We start from the raw sequence: 18,795 nt of genomic DNA, 5'->3' as shown, positions 1-18,795 counted from the left end.
CATCAATAGACGAATGGATCAAGAAGATGTGGTTTATCTATACCATGGAATACTACATGGCAATGAGAAACAATGAAATCTGGCCATGTGCCGCAACATGGATGGACCTTGAGGGTGTTATGCTGAGCGAAATACGTCAGGCAGAGAGGGACAAATATCATATGTTTGCACGTATAGGAGGATTAGGAGGAACTTGACGGAGGAACAAGGGGTAGAAGAAGCGGGGAAATGGTGGGGGAAAGGGAGAGAGGCAAACCATGAGAAACTCTTGAATGCTGACAAAAACTGAAGACTGATGGATGTGGGGGGGGAGGGGGATGGGCATGGAGGAGGACACTTGTGGGGATGAGCACTGAGTGTTATGTGGAAACTAATTTGACAATAAACTATTTGTAAAAAAAAAAAAAACAGAAGCCACACACACACACACACACACACACACACAAAACTGTTTGGGAAATGAAATGGTAAGCTGAAGCACGACCGAGAATATTTACAACATATATTGCAATATCTAACAAAAAGCACTTTCACAATATGTAAAGAAAGTTTATGTGTCAGTAATAAGATGAACAAATCAACAAAAAGTTGCTAAAAGGTAGACCATACACTTATCAAAAGAAGATATTTTTTAAATAATTTTATGTCTTTTATTTTTTCATTTGAGAGACAGACAGACAGCGAGGGGGGAGGGCAGAGAGAGAGGGAGACACAGAATTGGAAGCAGGCTCCAGGCTCTGAGCTAGCCGTCAGCACAAAGTCCCATGCGGGGCTCAAACCCACGATCTGTGAGATCATGACCTGAGCCAAAGTCGGACGCTTAATCGACTGAGCCACCCAGGTATCCCAAAAAGAAGATATTCAAATGGCTATTAAGCACAAGAGAAAATGTTCGACATCATTATTCATCAGAGAATACAAATGAAATCACAATGGCATACCACTAGAAAAACTAAAATTGAAAACTACTGACAATACCAGGTGTGGGCAAGAAGGTCGAGAAACTTGAACAGTCATACATTATCAGTGGAAGTGTTCAGTGGTACAACTACTTTGAAACACAACTTGGCACTTGATTCTATAGTTAAACATACACTTACCAAATGAATCAGAAGTTCCACTCCAGGAGCGCCTAAGTGGCTCAGTTGGTTAAGCGTCTACTCTTGATCTCAGCTCAGGTCATGATCCCAGGGTTGTGGGATTGAGCCTGGTCTTTCAGCACAGACCCTGCTTGGGATTCTCTCTCTCTCTCTCTCTCTCTCTCTCTCCTTTTCTCCCTCTCTCTTTGGTTCTCCCCCACTTGCACTCTCTCTCCTCTCCCCACAAAAAAAATATTTAAAAAATTTTCTAATTCAAGAAAAATGTAAACACATGTCCACACAAAGATTTGCACACAAATGTTCACAGAAGCATTGTTCACTATAGCCACAAACTGGAAACACACATATGCATCAAGAAGTGGTACATACACCTGAAACGAATAGGATATTGTATGTCAACTATACTTCAACTAAAAATAAACAAATAAGATTTTTAAGATAAGTTATGTTTTCATACAACTATAATTCAGCAGTTAAAAGAAACAAACTATTAATACATACAACACAGATGACTCAAAAATACCATATTTACCTATAGGTACAACAGTGTGTGATCCTATTCATACAAAACTAATCCTTAGATACACAGAACAATTCAGTGGATTGGATTTGAGAAAGAACTTGACTGCAAAAAGGCATGAGGGAAAAATTAAAGGTAATGAAAATATTTTTTATTTTTATTGTAAAAAACCAAAAACATTTCTGGAAATGGTTTTGGAAAAAACCAAACACATTTCTTAAACCTCATTAAACTGTATGAGTAAGTTTGGATCGTTTTATTGTGTATAAAATTTGCCTTAATAAAACTGATAAAAACAAACAATTATGTGGGGGAGAATTTGTCTATAAAGTGAGAAAGTAAAAAGCAATAGATAACCTAGTAGCTAGAGATTCTTAGAAAGTCAACCAATGAGGGGCACCTGGGTGGCTCAGTCGGTTAAGTGTTCAACCTTAGCCCAGGTCATGATCTCACTGTTCATGAGTCTGAGCCCCACATTGGGCTCTGTGATGACAGCCTGGAGCCTGCTTCAGACTCTGTGTCTCCTCCTCTGTCGCCCCTCCCATGCTCATGCTGTCCCTGTTACTCAAAAATAAATAAAAAACGTTAAAAAAGTGTTTTAAAAAATTCAACCAGTGAGATAATGTGCATCAGGAACAAAACAAGTATTTATTAACCTGTCAGGACCCTTGTTTTCTCATTATAAAATAGGAATCAGATAAGTACTTCTTACATAGGATTGCCCTGATAACCAAATTAGTCAATATATGTAAAGTAGTTAGAATCAATCCTGAAGTATTAAGAATTCCATAAAGATTGGCTATGGTTATCATCGTTACTACCAAGAGTCAGAAACTATACCAGGTATGGGAGGGTACAATGATAAGCACTGCAGGGGCGCCTGGGTGGCTTAGTCGGTTAAGCGTCCGACTTTCGCTCAGGTTATGATCTCACGGTTTGTGGGTTCGAGCCCCGCGTCGGGCTCTGTGCTGACTGCCAGCTCAGAGCCTGGAGCCTGTTTCAGAGTCTGTATCTCCCTCTCTCTCTGACCCTCCCCTGCTCACGCTGTCTCTCTCTCTCCTAGAAATGAATAAAACATTTTTAAAAAACACAAATAAATAACAAAGATAAGCACTGCAGATGTGCCCACCCTTGGGAAGATTAGGTTTTAGTGAGAAGCAAGACCAAACGATTCTCAGTCTACAATGGGGGTGTTCTTGGAGACTGGTGAACAAGCCCTCCTTTACAGACATGGAAGTTCCCCAACATTTGTCATATGAATATTTATTTTCTGCCCTTATCTTGGAAAATAAATGGGTGGCATTGCCACATTATGGATGTTGCCTATTATTGTTGCATACGTTATAATATAATCTGTATGCACATTTCCCAAAGAACAATTTATAAGTCTTGAAACAAAAAGAATATGCATTAAAAAATTTTAATGTTATTTATTTTGAGAGAGAAAAAGAGAGAGAAAGAGCACGAGCAGGGTAGGGGCAGAGAGAGAATCCCAAGCAGGCTCTGCGCTGACAGTGTAGAGCCCAACATGGGGGTCAGATTCACACACTGTGAGATCATGACCTGACCTAAAACCTAGAGTCAGACACTTACCTTACTAAGCCATCCAGACATCCTGAATATATATTTCTTGATAACTTTGATATTTTGCTTGGTAACTATATGTTGCTCTTAGGAAAAAAGCCAAGGAACTTCCTTCAAAGGAGACAGCAAAATTATGATCGGATGTTACTAGGGCTGATCATGGCAGCCTCAGGAGATATGTTAAAAAGGTCAGGATTCTGACTTTGGAGGAGTCATGTCACCTGGACATACCCATTGGGCATGGGTTGAAGGAAAACATTTCTATGTCCATCTTCTAAGACAAAAATGCCATGCTGTAGTAGTTTCCTGTGGCTACTATAAAAAATACCACAAACTGAGTGGCATAAAACACCACATATTTATTCTCTCACAGTTCTGGAGGCCAGAAATCCTAATCAAGGTGTCATCAGGGCCACACTCCTCTGGAGTCTCTGTAAAGAGAATCCATTTTACATTTCTCTTCTAACTTCTAGTGGCTTCTGGTAACCCTTGGAACTCTGACTTGGAACTGCATCAGTCCAATCTCTGCTTCTATCTTCACATTGCCTTCTTCTCTGCTTCTTCTCTTTTGCTCTTATAAGGACATTTGTCACTGGATTTATGGTTTACCTGGGTAATCCAGGATGATCTCATCTCAAGATCCTGAACTTAATTATGTCTAAAAAGACCCTTTTCCCAAATAAGATAACATTTCTAGGTTCTAGGAATTTGGACATGGATATATCTTTTGAGGAGTTACCATTCAACCCACTATACATACCATCTTCTTGTTACACTTGGATTGTTGAGATAATCACCATGTTCTACAGAGGATAAAAATGTAATTCTGGGATTACTGGGTATTACTCAGCATTGCCAGAATAAAGGAATGAAGGAAACAGGGGGCTAACTGAATTTAAGATTCATGAGGGCAGACACTGTGTGTGCTATTCACTCTTATTCCACAGCACTTATAACAGTGACTGACATACAGGAGATTTTTGATAGATGTTTTTTAATTCTACAAATGAATAGATAACTCACAAACTGGTCTTTCTATCTTGGTTTCCTGGAAGAATCAAATGTGGCCTCACTTAATCAATGAAATCTTGGTAAGTCCACCCAGGAAAAGAGACCATCACCAGAGAAACCTGATGCTAAGTCCTGGATGCAGGGGGTGGCAGAAATGCTCCTGGTGACTTGAGTTGGGCTGAGCTTGGGGCATTGGGGGTGAGAGGTGGGGGGTGGAGAGTGAATCCCATGGTGGGGGAAGCTGCAGAGGCCAGGAGAGAAGTAAAGCTTCATTCTGGGCTATGAGGGAATGAATCTCCTTCTTCCAGTTATCATAAATGTATCTCCTTCCAATGATTGTTTAGCAGGTCTTTTGACAATAAAGCAACAGTTGAGAATGAGAGATTATGTCCTTTCTGAAGCTTTCAACTACAGAAAACCATAACCTTAAAAAAGCAAAATGACAACAAAAACTATCTCTTCATGTATTTTCCCGTGAAGAGAAAGTAGATAGGGGACTCCAAGGAACATCTACTTTTCAAATTCTCATCCCCCGGGGCTTGCTCTGAGACTATCTGATTAGTAGGCTTTCACCCAAAAGTTGCGAGCTACAGGGAAACTCGGTGATTGGGGCAAACAGATCAGTCAAGAAATTCTCTGAGTGACACTCTTTATGGCCTTTCAAGAGGCACTTGACCACTCAGTGTCTCAATTATTGGCAAATTGGGGACAACAGTAATGATGCTTGCTTACCCGACAGGGATGCTGTAAGAGCCAATTAACCGTGGGCAATGTCACTGGAGATTGAAGAATGAGTGCCATTATGTAGTTACAAGGCATTATTACTGTAGTGTGAGTGGAGAATGGAAAGTAGAGGCTTAGCAAGGAAATTCATGGGTCTGCCTTACAGCAGCTTCCTGATAAATTGACAATAAAGCCTTCCTAATTTATCTCATTCTGCCTGCATGGTGACTTGTACCTGACAGTCTCTGCAGATGACAGAGGAAGAACGAGGAAGCCAGGCCAGGTACAAAACATTGACAACATGAAATCAGGTACTGCAGAAGATGTTTCTTCTGAAGCTGAATTTTAATCATCTTTTTACATTCCATCTAGAATATGGATCGAGCAAGGGCCATTGGAGGAGTCTGCCATGAAGTTGGATAGAAAGGGATAAATTTTGAAGATGTATTTTACCTGGAATCATTAGGCAGTGACATTTAGGATTTAAACTAGTGTTCATAAGCTTGACTTCAGATCCCCCAGTGAGAAATGGGACACAAAACTGAGACACAAGACTAGACAGTGTAGGCTGATGGCTCTGTATGAGCATTTCAATAATGTATGAAGCCGATTTGGGCCATACCAAAAGGTGCCTTAAGAACTGAAATGAAAATACATAAGCAATTACAGAGCTGCAGGGTCAAGAGTCTCGGGAGAGGGCCTGGGAAAATTAAAGAATGTCTTCAAATCCAAAAATATGACAAACCCCACCTGGGAAACCTGGCCCAATGCCAGACTGGATGTTTTTATTACTAGCTCCTTGTGATGGGCAAAAGAGGAAAAGAAAATTGACTTTCATAAGAAAATAAAGAGAGGTCTTTAAACATTGAAAAACCTAGACTACCAGGACAAAAAACATCTGTTCAACAGCATTCTGATTCTGCCAGTCCACCAAGGAGATTTAGGGATTTAAGAGAAAATCCAAAAACCTGGAATACCTCAGAGTGCTAAAAATGTTAAAGATTATTACAGCTTGAGAAACCATTTGGACAGGGGAGGGCAGGGCCATGGGGCATGGGAAGTGGCTATTCTCACCGTATGCAAAAGCCATTAATTCTATCTGCCTTTATAATCGCTATCATCACTGAGCTCTTATATCAGATACTGTGCTTTAGGTACATTATCACGCTTAATTGTTGCAACAGCTGTATAAGTTAGAGACTGAAATTGTTTTAGATGTGAGCAATCTGGGCTCAGAGAGGTTACGAAATTTTCTCCCAACCACAATATTAATGACTAGTAAATCTGGGACACATACTCTGTGATTTTGACTACAAAGCCCTTGTTTAAGTACTAGTATTGTTCTCTCTCCTGAAGTACCTTTCTGAGCAAGAAAACAACTTCTGAGGTAAATAAAACTTAATTTCCTACCCAGGCTTATAGCTCAGATTAAATGGGATAAACACCCTAAAATTGCTATTAAGAAGATGTTATCGGATTGTTTTGAAAGAAGAGACAAACTCCACTGGGCTGAGGAAAATGGATGAGACTGAAGACGAGAGAGGAGAGGCACTGTGGATGCAGAGACTGAACTTTTCACTGGTCTTTTTAGCATGAAGTAACTACCATCTCATAAAATCTTCATAGCTGTCCTATGAAGTATGTGGTGTTTTGACCAATTTTACAAATAGGGAAGTTGAAGAAGGGAATCGTGAAATGCATAGTCTATAGTTTTATATACAATGGGAGAAGTAGAGCCCGTTGGAGCTAATGTCCATGCTGAGGTCCTGAACTCCAAAGACTTCATTCTTTCTGTTACATTGCATTGCATGATGGGAAGTGTCGTCAAGGTGGGGCTTGTGTCATGTCTAGGGTTTCCATAGGAAGAACAGGAAACATATTGTAGATTAAAAAGAAAAAAAGTGTGAGCTTGAAGATGCAGAGGTGGGAAAATGCACTAAATTTCTGTAAAACTCTGAATAGTCTAATTTGAGGTAACTGTGAAGGGTCAGAAAACCCTAGAGAAGAAAGGCTCAAAAGTCATGAATTTTACCTTGTTCAAGGACTATGAACCTTCATTCTGGACAGAGCTACTGCAGATTAAACTTATTCTGGTACCCATTGCACAGTATGTGTAAGTCAAGCCATTATACTGTGCTCCATAAACTTACACAATGCTGTATGTTAATGATATCTCAATAAACCTGGAAAAAATATTAAAATAAAAAAAATTAAGAGAAGGTTTTAGTAGAAGAGAAAGTGATCAGACCAGTGCAACTACATCAGGATATATGCTGTTTAAAATGTAAAGTTGGCAACTAAAATGTTGCTACTGATCTCTCCTGAACTGGGCCCTGTAGGAACCACAGAAGCAAAAGGAAAATTGAGAAATCTATCACAAAAAGAAAAAAATAGAGAAACACAAGGGATAAGGGAAGACAATGGTTAGGCCCTTGCGTCTGTTTTGGGTGAGGTAATCAATGCAGAACATCTGGATATGGAGCAAGGAAACAATTTTCCATGCACTATTTTCTTTCCCCAATATCGCCTTGAGATTACTAAACTACAAAGCAGATCAAAAGCAACCAGCCCAGCCCCTGCAGTGAGGCAGAGAAACTTGGGGTGATGCTAACACCCTCCTGGAGTGTATAGCAGCTAACCACAGGTGCTAACAGGTCTGACTGTCCTTTCTGTTGTCTCCTCCCTGAACATCCCTTCTCCACACCACACCAAGAACTAAGTGACTACATATAAGGTTAATCATCCTTGATTAAGAAGAGTGCCAAGGTAGATATATAAGTAATAATTCATTTCATCAAATACTTTCTCTGCATCAATTAAAATTGTCACGTGGATTTTCTCCTTAATTCTATTAATGTGGTGAATTAAATTGATGGGTTTTCAAATATTACACCAACCTCGCATTCTCAAGATAAACCTTAGTTGGTGATGTATTTTAATCATTTTCATATAAGACTAGATTTGATTTGCAAATATCAAATTTGCATCCATGTTCAAGAGGGCTATTAATGTGTAGTTTTACTTTTTTTATGTTTGTTTTGTATGGCAATTTATTTGCTAGGTTTTGGTATTAGTGTTTTTAAAAGAAGCTTGGATTGTTTGTTTTTCGGGTGTGGAGTTTGGTGGGTTCCTTATAGATTTCAGATACTAGCCCTTTATCTGATACGTCATTTTCAACTATCTTTTCGCATTCCGTTGGTTGCCTATTAGTTTTATGGATTGTTTCCGTTGCCGTGCAGAAGCTTTTAATCTTGATGAGGTCCGAATAGTTCATTTTTGCTCTGGATTCCCTTGCCTTTGGGGATGTGTCAAGTAAGAAATTGCGGCAGTTGAGGTCAAGGAGGTTGTTTCCTGCTTTCTCCTCTAGGGTTTTGATGGTTTCCTGTCTCACATTCAGGTCCTTTATCCATTTTGAGTTTATTTTGGGCAGAAGATATGAACAGACACTTCTCCAAAGAGGACATCCAGATGGTCAACAGACACATGAAATGATGCTCAGCATCCCTCCTTATCAGGGAAATACAAATCAAAACCACACTGAGATACCACCTCACACCACTCAGAGCAGCTAAAATGAACAAATCAGAGGACTCAAGACGCTGGCGAGGATGTGGAGAAACGGGCACCCTCCTACACTGTTGGTGGGAATGTAAACTGGTACAGCCCCTCTGGAAAACAGTGTGGAGTTTCCTCAAAAATTTAACAATAGAACTTCCTTAGGACCCAGCAATAGCACGGCTAGGAATTTACCCAAGGGATACAGGAGTGCTGATGCATAGGGGCACATGGACCCCAATGTTCTTAGCAGCACTCTCAACAATAGCCAAAACATGGAAAGAGCATAAGTGTCCATCAACGGACAAATGGATCAAGAAGATGTGGTTTATCTACACAATGGAATACTACATGGCAATGAGAAAGAATGAAATCTGGCCATGTGTTGCAACATGGATGGATCTTGAGGGTGTTATGCTGAGCGAAATAAGTCAGGCAGAGGAGGACAGATACCATATGTTTGCATGTATAGGAGGATTAGGAGGAACTAAATGGAGAACCATGGGGGAGAAGAAGGGGAAAAATAGTGGGGAGACGGAGGGAGGCAAACCATGAGAGTCTCTTGAATGCCGAGAACAAACTGAGGGCTGATGCGGGTTTGGGGGAGGGGAAGGAGGAAGGGAAAAGGGGGTGATGGGCACTTGTGGGGGTGAGCACTGGGTGTTATATGGAATATAATATATGGAATATAATATATATGTTATATGGAAACCAACTTGAGAATAAACTATTTAAAAATAAATAAATAAAAGAAGCTTGGAAGTATTCTCTCCTTTTCTTTTTTCTGAAAGGAATTGCATAAATTTGGTGATAAGTCTTCCTTAAATGTTTGATAGCATTACTCAAGAACCATCTGGGCCAGGAGTTTTCTTTATGTGAAGATTGTTGACAATAAATTCATCTTCTTTAATAAATGCAGGACTGTTGATACTTTCTATCTCATCTTGTGTTAGGTTTGGTAAATTTTATTTGGAAGGAATGTGTGTGTTTCAACTAAATTGTGACCTGAGGTTGTTCAGAGGATTCTTATTTTTTACTTAATATCTGTCAGATCAACAGTGATTATTCCTCTATCATTTCTGAAAGCAAATCAGTGTGATGTTCTTGATCTTTTTTTTCCTCTCCAAAATAGCTAAGAGTTTATCAATTCATTAATCTTTTCAAAGAACCACCTTTTCATTTAGTTAATTTTCCCTCTTGTTTGTTTGATTTCTACCTTATGGATATTTACTCCAACATTTATTAGAAATTCTTCCTTTTTTGTGTTTACTTTGCTTCTCTTTTTCTTGTTTCTTAAAGTGAAATTTAATTGTAGACCTTTGGTTTCTACAGGCATTTAAGACTATACATTAATTTTTAAGCATCTTGAACATTTTGTCTTCTTATTATAACCCAGTTAAATAATTTTTAATTTCCTTTTTGCTGTCTTTACTGTAATGTAAAGATTACTTAGAATGTTGTTTTATTTTCAAATATTCAGGGTTTAATTTCCTTTTTGCTTTCTTTACTGTAATGCTATAGATTACTTAGAATGTTGTTTTATTTTCAAGTATTCAGGGTATTCCTAGATTATTTTCTGCTTCAATTCAATGATCAGAGAACATATTCTGCATCATCTCAAATTTTAGATTTGTCAAAATTCATTTTATGGTACAATACACAGTCTATCTCATTGAATGTGCTACATGCACTTCAAGAGAATAGGCATTCTGTATATCTTTAGTGTATTTTAGTATAATCATCAATTAGGTCAAGGTAATTGATAGTGTTTGTCAGACTCACTTTTTACTGATTTTGCTGTTATTGTTACTTGTTTATCAATTGCTAAGAGATAGGTATTAACATTCTCAAATATTATTTGAAATTTTCTATCTCTCCCTCTAATTTTGTTAATTTTTGCTTCATCTCTTTTAAAGCTCTGTGTTCAAGTGAATACACATATAGAGTTGCCATGTATTCACAATTAGCTGAATCTCATATTATTATGGAATGTTCTTCTTTATCCCTTTGTCTTGAAGTACTTATTTCATTTGATATTAATATACTTACTAACCATCCTTTGCTGTTTGTCTATTATTTTTTCTATCCTTTTTTTTTTGAATCTCCTTATTTATAAATTGCATCTTTTGTACAGCATATAGCTGAAGAGAGGGATGTTATTGCTTTTTTTTTTTTCCTCTTCTGATAATTTCTACCTTTAGTTTGGTTCATGATAGCTAATATTGATGTGATTTCATATAAGTCTGCCACCTTATTATTTGCTTTCTTTTTTTTTCATATTTATATCTCTCTCTTCTTCATTTCTTGACTCCTTTTGGATCATCTGAATATTTTATTAGAGTTCCATTTCAAGTTATCTTTTGCCTTTTTGATTATATCTCTTTGTTACTTTTTAAAAATGATACTCTGTGAATTACAATATATATCCCAGGGCACCTGGATGGCTCAGTAGGTTAAGTGTCTGACTCTTGATCTCGCCTCAGGTCATGATGTCAAGGTTGGTGAGATCAAGCCCCACATCTGGCCCTGTGCTGGCAACACAAAAACTGGTTGGGATTCTCTCTCTCCTCGCTGCACTACCCCACACTCTCTCTCTCTCTCAAAATAAACTTAAAAATAAATAAATAATAATTTTAAATAACAATATATCACCCTAACTTTCACAGTCTACTTTGAGTTTATATCACACCTTTCACGGAAAATGTGAAAATCCTGTAGAGACCCATCCATCACCCCATTGTTCTTTTTGCTATGGTTATCATACATATTATATATTTCTATTATAAAATTGATAAGAAAATGTTAAAATTTTTGTTTTCAACAAACATATTTTAGAGAAATTAACAAGAGAAAAGAGGGCGCCTAGGTGGCTCAGTTGGATCTGGCTTTGGCTCATGGTTCGTGGGTTCGAGTCCCGTATCAAGCTCTGGGCTGACAGGCCAGAGCCTCCTTCAGATTCTGTCTCCCTCTCTCTCTGCCCCTCTCCTGCTCATGCTCTGTCTCTGTCTCAAAAATAAACATTAAGAAAAGAAAAAAGAAACAATATGTACCATTTCTAATGCTTTTTGTTTATTGTAAAAGATCTGAGTTTCTTTTCAGGTATCATTTCTTTCAGCTTCAAGAATTACTTCTAGCATGCCTTGGAGTCTATATCTGCTGGCAATGAATACTCTTAGTCTTATCGCATCTGAAAACGTCTTCATTTTACCTTTATCTTTGAAGGTTATTTTCATGGGATGTAGATTTCTGGGTTGGCCATTTTGTTTTTCTTTCAGCTTTAAAGATGTTTTACCACTGTCTTACAGCTTTCTTAGTTTCTGATAAGAATTCAGGAGTCTTTTGAATTGTTGCTTCCCCATACGTTGTGTATTGCTTTTCTCTAGCTGCTTTTGAGATCTTTCATCTTCAGTTTTCAGTAGTTTGAATATGATTCCTAGGTGTGGTTTACTTCTTAATTATTCTGCTCCAGGTTCACTGAGCTTCTTGAAAGTCCATACTTATGCCTTTGTCTAAATTCTAAAAAATGTCCACCATCCATTTTTCAGAATATGGTCAAGGTAAAACTCACATAACGTAAACTATTTAACAATTTGATGGTATTTAGTATATTCTCAATGTTGTACAACCATCACCTCTATCTGGTTCAAGAAATTTTCATCCTCCCTAATGGCAATTCTGTACCAACTAAGCAACTACTCCTCAGCCTTCTCTCTATTCAGCCCTTGACAATCACTAACCTGCTTTCCATCTTTATGGATTTATCTATCCTACATATTTCCTATAAATGAAATTATACAATTTCTGACCTTACGTGTCTGGCTTCTTTAGCTTAGCAGAATGATTTTGAGGTTAATTAATGTTGCAGCATGTATCAGCACTTCACTTTTATGACTGAATAATATTCTATTATGTGGCTATACCACACTTTGTTTCTTTCTCCATCCACTGGGGGATATTTCAGTTATTTGCATCTTTTGGCTATTGTAACTAGTGCTTCTGTGAGCATTAATGTACAGGTATTCCTTGGTATACCTCTTTATAATTCTTCTCCTTAGTGGCTGCTCCATTTGGCATTCCCACCAGCAATGGACATAGGTTCCAATTTCTGTATATCCTCACCAACACTGGTTATTTCGTTGTTGCTTTTCTTAAAATAGCCCATCCTAGTGGGTGTGAAATAGTGTTTCATTGTGGTTTTGATTTTCATTTCTCTAATAACTAAAAACATTAAGCATCTTTTCATATGATAGGTGGGCTTTTGTACATCTTCTTAGGAGAGATGTCTATTATAGACCTTTGCTCATTTTTAAACTGTGCTGTCTTTTCATTGTTGAGTGTGTTATTTATATATTATGGATATTAGACTTTTAACAGTTATATGCTTTGCAAGTATTTTCTCTCATTCTATACATTGTCCTTTTACTTTCTTGATAATGTCCCTTGATACACAAAAACTTTTAATTTTGATATGGTCTAATTTTTATTTTTGTTCCTTGTGTTTTTGTGTTAATTTTTTTTCTGACCCACTGTATCTTTCCTATCCTGTGCAATTCCAGTTATGCATACACTGGACTTTGGGATTGTGCCTCAGGTCCTGAGGCTCTCTTCAGACTCTTTCCTTTGTCATCTCCATTCTTCAAGCCTACTACTTCAAGTTTTTTCTTTTACATCACTCCACATAGCTGCCTTAAAATCTATGTGTTCTAATTACAGTTGGACTTAGTAGATTATTTATTCTCTTTTTGAGGATGGATCATATTTTCCTAGTTTTTCAAATTTCAAGTAATTTTCTATAATATTGGAAGGTAACTGTTATATTCCTCTAGAGAATGAGTATTTTGCTTGTTTTCATAGACAGTTAACCTGGCTGAATTCAAGTTGCAACTGTTTTGGGGGAAAGAACTCTAATCTCAGTCCAGTTCCTTTATCTGTAGCTGGACCGCTTTAATTCTGTCCCATACATGAGTGGCTTCATGGTCAGAGAATTGGGTAGAATTTATTTACAAAATTCAGGGATCTCTTTCTCACTCTTTCTTTTCCAGGATGCTATCCATCCCCTTACTTTCCAGCTGTGGCTCCCCTGAATTTTGTCCTCTGGTTCATTAGGCCAGAAAGTCTGTTTTCTATTAGGGTTTTAGGCTTTAGCCAACTTTCAAACTAGCTAACTGCTAAAATAATGGGAAGTTAATCCCATTCTGTTCTCTTCTGGCAAGTTTTGACTCTCCTTCAGAGTCTGCCTGCTTTTGTTCACTGTCTGGTACTTCCAGGTATTTCTGCATTTTGTCCAGAGTTGAGAGTTGTTGCACACAGGAGGGTAGATCCTGCTGGGGTTTACCCTACCATACACCAGACACAGAACTGCTTCAAAGCTTTCCGAAAATATTCCCATCACAACACTTACTACTTGTGATTATTGCTACTTATATTTTGCCTTTCCTTCCTGTTAGACTCTACTCTTCTTGAGCATGAAGGTGATCTCCTTTTAACGTTATAATCCTTTCACTCTTCAACAAATTCCTTTTGGAAACTCCCATTCTCTCTTCTGAGATGGTGTATCCTTTCCACAGACCCACCTTTCCCACTAGAGATGGAGGTACATGGTATAAGTAGAACCCACCACAGCCCCTTTTCTGAGGATTTGGCCTCTTGAAGATAGCGTATCTCCTTATGCCATTAAAATTCGAAAGGGTCAGAAACTTCCAGCAACCTTCTCTGTTGCCATGTGCAAAGGAGTTTCCTAAGATGAAAACCTCTAAAGGTAAGACAAGAGAAGGAAAAATAATGAAAGAGAGGGTCCCAGTGGTGCAATTTAACCTTAGAATTCTATCTTGCTTAAAGAAAACTTCATTCCTTTTGCTTCTAAGTTATGAGAGTCGTAAATATTTGTGAGAAACAGTTTGAGTTGAGTGTTGCCCTCTTAAGACATCTATAATACTGAAGCTTCTACATCTGGCACAACAAATACCTACTTAAGATAGATAACAAGTGCTTAGATAATGAATGTGTGATGATAGGTAGATATATACCGTTCACTGATAAGGAACATCCCCTGAGCAAGCAGGACACAGGCATCCAAGATTATCAAATGGGTCATGGATAGGGAAATGAAACCAACTTGAGTTCACCTTTCATTATTGTTCAGAACTTACCTGACCCTAATCTGGAATCAGAATTACCTTTTTCACCTCTGCGAGCATCTAGGCATACAATGAAATAGATACTCAATTTTGTGGATAGCCTTGTTGTGAATTTGCTCACCTTCAATAATAAAAATAAAGCAGTGATACGTATGTCTGTTTATTTTTTATTGCTTGCTCCTAAGTGTTCCATTTTGAAAAGAAAGCAATGTGGCAGCATTTAATGCCCTTTTCCCTAGTATCTTTACCTGGCATGTTCTGCTCTCTCTGTCAGACCCATGAGAAGATGGGTCGTTGCCGGGTGATATGTTGTTCACAGTGTGGGAAGCCTCACTGACAGGGTCTGTTTCCAGTAGCATTTACAACATAGGGAGCACCATAACCAGCTGAGTTTGTGAAAGCTCTTTTCTTGCATCTTGCCAAGAATTCAATCTGCTTCTGGTTTCTGCAGGCGAACAAAAGCTGTTGCTATGTTATCACTCTAAAAGATGAAGCCACATAGTCATATGTAAGCTTCCCTTTATATGGTAAAATGTCACCCAGTGACAGACCAAGAGCTTAGAAACTACATCTGAATGGTTAACATTACCTGTCAGCACCATGCTGACAGTCTTCAGTACAAGCTGAATGCCTGCTTGGTGATCCCTAACTTATTCTGTATCCTTCCATTAAAATCAACAATAGATGTTTGAGAAATTTCAATTGCTTTGATTGATCCAAGACTCAAATCCAATAGCAGAAACTGTAGAAACACAATTTTAAGAGAAATAAAAATGGGGTATAAAATTGTAAAATGGGGTGTGATATGATGGGTATGTTTCTAATATATCAAGAACTCATAAAAATTCATAAGAACAATCTACCAAGTATCTCAGAAGAAGAGTATCTATAGGATTAGAAGATAAAAAATCTATAAGACAAAAGGATATAAATGGAAATTGCATGACAAAAATGTTTAACTAATAATCTAAGTAATATAAATTAGAAGATGTAACTTATTTACCAATAAATAATATTATCTAAGATATGAAAAAAATATTATTGTCAAGATTAGGGTGAGAGAAACAGGTTTTTTTTTAATCCAAGTGAGCAAGCAAACATAGAGCCTCTCTGGGGGGGAAATGGCAAAATTTTGTATTCTGTATATTCATCCATTAATTTGTATCAAAAAAAAGTTCAAATTGGTTAAAGGACACACAAATACAAGAAGACAGGAGGAGGCGGAGGAAGAAGAAGAAGCAGCAGCAGCAGCAGCAGCAGCAGGAGGAAGAGGAGAAGGAGGAGGAAGAGGGGGAGGAGGGGGGAGGGGGAGGGGGAGGGAGGGGGGAGGAGGGGGAAGAAGGAGGAGGATGAGGAGGAGAAGACGACGACGACGAAGACGACGGAGGAGGGGGGGGAGGAGAAGGAAGAAGAAGAGGAAGAAGAAGAAGGAAGAAGAATAGGAGGAGGAGGAAGGAAACAAAGGGAGAAGAGGAGGAAGAGAAAAGAGGACAATGTCAGAGACAACACAGAGCTGAAAAGAAGATTGGAAATGAAGAGCTTTCCTAAGCTCTCAAACTCAGCTGCCAGTCAATGGACAAGGAAAATCATTGTGAAGAAAATTGTTCCTCCCCATCATGGTTCACTGGATCCTTTTCTTGAGGTTTTGTGCAGGTGCCTCAGCATAATCCAATGGAAATTACTGCGTTTGCTTCTCAGAATTCCAGAGACGGAGGTGACTGTCTTCCAGAGACGCACGCAATAACAGCTGGCACTGTGTCTCCTCACTTGGTTGGGAGGGAGAAAGCATCTTTGTACAAGGAGATAGCTGCATCCCCTTCGGTGCAAGCTTAAAGCGGTTTTATTATTGCTGCATTGAAATGTAACTCGGTGTAGAAGGGGGTATACAGATTGGTAACAGTCAAAGGGGTAGGGTGTGGTGATTATTAAAATGCTGTCTCTCAACTCCTCTACTGCCTTCTGATGCCAGAGTGGGAACTCTGTAAGCCGCATTCTCCTTTGCCAGCTGCATCTCCATTAGGCTCTGCTCATAGAGATGCTAGGAGGAAGCCTTGAAGACTGGAGAGGAAGAAGCTCTTACTCCTTCTGCTTTGTTTCCTGTTCCAGTCTCATCATTGCAACAATGGATCCTCAGTGACGATCGGTGCCGGCAGCCCTGCTTCTAGTCTACAGTTCTCCCAGCACCTGGAATCAGCCTCCGGTCCTCTCTCGGGAATGCAAACACAGCCCCACGCAGCACCCCTCCACGGAGGTCTGAGTCTCACATGCACAGGGCTCTTCCTTTAAGCTCTTACCTTTTGATAATTCCAGCTTCCTCCCTTCCCTCTTCATAGCTGTAGAGGTGAAGGTACTACTGCTGTGATACCTCAGGGCCACCTTTTTGATTTGATACCTTATATTAAATTTTCTCTGCTGAAATAAATAACTCTCCTGACTGGAACCAGACTGATAAATGGAGAAAATAATAATACTGGTTTCATAGAAGTGTGTCTGTGTGTGTGTGTGTCCGTGTGTGTAATATGATCTATATCTCTTAACAATTCTCTATGTAATCATATGCTATATATCACATACATAAACACACTTTTACAAAATGCACTTAGAATTGTTATGTGGTACATAGTATATGTTCAGTGAATATTGGCTATTGTGCCTGAGTGGCTTAGTCAGTTGAGCATCCTACTCAATTTTGGCTCAGGTCATGATCCCAAGGCTGTGGGATTGAGCTCCACATCAGGCTCCATGCTGAGCATGGAGCTTGCTTAGGATTCTCTATCCCTCTGCCCCTCTCCCCTGCCTGTGCTCTCTCTTTGTAAAATAAAAATTAAAAAATATATTGGCTATTTTTACTAGTAGCAATACTACAATAATAATAGCACTGCTTTGAGAATTGACATCTTCATGTAGGAAAGTTCTGGCTGATGTTAGCTATTGGAGTACAACCTAATTGCAAACTACAAGGCACCAGAAAAGTGAGAAATATTGATGAAGGAGGCAGGCGGTTCTACCTAAATTTTCTGAAATGAGAAATATCAAAGTCTTTTTTTTTAACTGAATACTCGTATATAATCTTCACCTTTGGACTATATGGAATATGGAAGTTCAGAAAGAGAAGAGAAAGTGTTATGCATTGCCCTCTTGCTATATACCAGCTAATTTCCAAAGCTGCCCCATCCTCCCACTGCAGCGAGTTAAGTGTTGTTATTCTCATTTCATGGTTGGGGCAACAAAGACTCAGAGAGGCTGGATAGCTGGTCTCTTGGGCTGTGTGTGAAAGCAGAGGGAAAGCCTCAATCTGAAACAAGATTTGTATCTACAAAAACACAAGCATCATCAGGAAGGAAATTACAGGGTGTCTTCGTGTGTGGGGGAAGATTGCAACAAATACAAGGAGTCGAAAGCTAATATCCACACGATGTTAAAGACTTTTTACAAGCCAACGAGGGAAAAACTCCAGGGAGCTTAAAAGAGAAAGAAATGTGATCAAAGTCACATCATAAAACTGCTAGGATCAGGCCTATAACAGGACAGTGGGAAGCAGACAAGCGCTCTTCCCATCAACCACACTTTATTATGGAATTACCATCCGTAGCTTTACTGCTCACTGGAAAGAGCGACCCAGCCCCGGTCATGAAATCCACTGGCTTATATAAATTGTGAACTCTATGGGATTTTGAACAATCACCTTCACCTATTAGAAGAATGGAACACGTTATTCACTAAGGATGTTTGTGGCAGGTATGACTTTTTCATACAAAGAAAGAAAGAGAAGATTAAATTTGGTAGGCGTGGCACGATGCTGCCAGGAGAGATACAGGAAGGAGGGCTGTTAATGACTTTGGTGAGCAAGGAGAGATGCACTGTGTCTTCCTATAGAAAAGTTTACCCCAAAGGTTTCTAGTTATTTTACTGAAATAAAGAAATTCTATGCAGGTAAAGGTTACAGGAGAATATGATATACAATGCTGATGGGCTGTGTCAGGGATAGCTCTCAGGAAAGCAGGCTAACGCTGAGTGAGATCAAATATTCCTATGTGAAGCTGGGTTTGGGATCCACTGACATAGGCACTTTCCAATCTAGAGGTCCCAGGGAATGCAAATTACTCGCCTTTAAAACTATCAATTTGGGAGAGAGGGGGCAAGATGGCGAAGAAGTAAGGAGCTC

This window comes from Hyaena hyaena, unplaced genomic scaffold, assembly GCF_003009895.1.
Source record: "Hyaena hyaena isolate Hyena2069 unplaced genomic scaffold, ASM300989v1 scaffold_26, whole genome shotgun sequence".
Taxonomy (NCBI): domain Eukaryota; kingdom Metazoa; phylum Chordata; class Mammalia; order Carnivora; family Hyaenidae; genus Hyaena; species Hyaena hyaena.
This window is presented reverse-complemented; position numbering follows the sequence as displayed.